The sequence below is a fragment of the Lupinus angustifolius genome, unplaced genomic scaffold (genome assembly GCF_001865875.1).
Source record: "Lupinus angustifolius cultivar Tanjil unplaced genomic scaffold, LupAngTanjil_v1.0 Scaffold_162_1, whole genome shotgun sequence".
Lineage (NCBI taxonomy): Eukaryota > Viridiplantae > Streptophyta > Magnoliopsida > Fabales > Fabaceae > Lupinus > Lupinus angustifolius.
In genome coordinates, this window is record NW_017728885.1 from 256,568 (window position 1) to 259,196 (window position 2,629).

Genomic DNA, 2,629 nt, shown 5'->3' on the forward strand with positions numbered 1-2,629 from the left:
ATCAAATCAAGATATCCATGAACATCATCCAATAAATTCAAGTATGCTATGAAACCAATCAAACCAAGAGGCGAGTCACAACAATGATAGAACCTCACAAGATATGCTCTATAAAGTGTTTACACTCATATGTCTTAGGTTGCAAGTGTTTACAGTCAAAACACTTCATGAAAACAAACACAACCATAGGCTTGACAAGCCTCTAACATCAACATCATAAGCACATATGCACATAAAGATCAAAAGGACTTTTCAAGGTTGTAATGGGGCCAAGGACAAGGTAGGATAAATATGGGATATGTAGGTAAAACCAAATGGAATAGAGGAGCAATGGGGAATAAGTAAAAAGTAAGCAAAACTCAACCCAAAATAAAACCAAATCTCTAATTCCAATCTTCTTTGCCTTACTCAACCTTTTATTCACTTTTGTTTCTCTTTTTGTTGTTTTTATTTTTTATTTTTGTTTTTTTATGATCACTTATGTACACAATTGTATTGACCATCATTAAGACATAACCAAGAATCTACAAGATTTGAAGAACAATGCACCCTTTCTTACTTAATACATATTCCCAAAACAATTCCAAAGCTCCAAAATTCCCTAAGGTTAGGACAATCATGGTTTTTCACTTATAAGCTTGTAATGAGCTAAATAACAATGAAAGAGGTAAAAGTCTCAAAGAGGCTATCAAATGATAAATTAGTTCACGGTAGGCTTAGATGGGTAAGTGGCTTATTCAAAATAAATGTCTAGATCACTTCAATATGTGCATGTGAATATCAAGTATCAACAAGAAACAAGTGTAACGCCCCGAAAAATACTCTTTATTTATTATGTGGAAAAGTGAGTAAATTTTTTTTTGAATAAATTGGTGATATATAATTGTTTCCTTTTAAAAACCTTTCTTTTCCGGGACATCACTTTAAGTAACATATAATGCGGAAATCAAAACCGGTTACCTAATGGTAACTGAAATGATACTACATTTCCTGAATATACATCTTCATAGATATAAAAGATCATAAGTACTTAATATACATATCCAACTAGAAAGGGCGGAAATATTAATCATCGCCAAAAGACACTAAACAAAGACATGAACAAGCTGAAGCCGCCAGTGTTTCAAAAGTCACAAAATGATAAGCAACTCCTAGTGGCTAACTCCAAAGCTAGGGTACTGCCTATCCTCAATGTGCAATAAAAAGTAGATACGAGAAAGTAAAACTCCCTCATTCATGGAGGGAGGAAAGTGGGTTCAACCAATGAGTCCTCCTCCACAAATTCATCCACTAAGGAAGGATTTGTGAGGAAATGCTTGAGGCGATGCCCATTAACCTTGAAGCTCTTATTTGTGGATTCACTTTTCCTTTCTACAGCACCATAAGAAAACACATTCGTAACAACAAAATGACCAATCCACCTAGAACGAAGCTTACCACTCATGAGTCTAAGCCTAGAGTTGTACAACAACACATTTTGACCAACCAAAAATTCCTTTCTAGAAATAAAGTTATCATGGAATCTTTTGGTCTTCTCTTGTAGAACTTATAGTTCTCATAGGCTTCTAAGAGGATCTCACCGAGTTCATTCAATTGGAGCTTTCTTTGTTCACTAGCTTGATCAAGATCCAAGTTACAAGTTTTCACAGCCCAATATGCACAATGTTCTATCTCTACATGAAGATGACATGCTTTACCAAAGACAACTCGATAAGGGGACATCCCTATGGGTGCCTTGTAAGTAGTCATATGTACCCAAAGAGCATCCTCAAGTCTGTTACTTCAATCCTTTCTATTAGGCTGCACCATCTTCTCCAAAATCCTCTTTATCTCTCTATTTGAAATCTCAGCTTGCCCATTGCATTGGGGGTGATAAGGTGTGGAAACTCTATGAACAACCCCATATTTCTTGAGCATAGCTTGCATGGATCTATTGCAAAAGTGGGTGCCTTAGTCACTAACAATGATTCTGGGTATGTCAAACCTGCAAAAAATGTGAGACCTAATAAAATCCATAAAACCCGAGCATCATTAGTCCTGGTGGCCTTAGCTTCCACCCATTTAGAAACATAATCAACAGAAAGTAGAATATAGTAAAAGCCAAAAGAAACAGGAAATGGACCCATGAAATCAATACCCCAGACAACAAACACCCTCTCAAAACAACATAGGTTGTTGAGGCATCTCTTGTCTCCAAGAAAGAGTACCACCTGCTCTCTAACACTACTCACAAGTGCTACAAATCCTCCATGCATCTTTAAACATGGTGGGCCAATAAAATCCATAGTCAAGCACCTTTCGTGCTGTCCTTTGGGTACCAAGATGGCCACCCACTACAGAAGAATGACAAAATTGAAGGACTGACTCAATCTCATGATCTGGAATGCATCTTCTAGTAACCTGGTCAGTACACAATCTCCACAAATAGGGATCATCCCAAACATAATATATAGCATCACTCTTAATTTTATCATTTTGAGCTCTAGATGCAAGTGGAGGAAAAACAGATGCAACCAAATAATTTACAATATTGACAAACCAAGGGGTGCGAAAGAAACAAAAATATTCAAAATTTGTTCATCAGGAAAATCATCTCTGATAGACATCATATCAACAACTCCCTCAATCC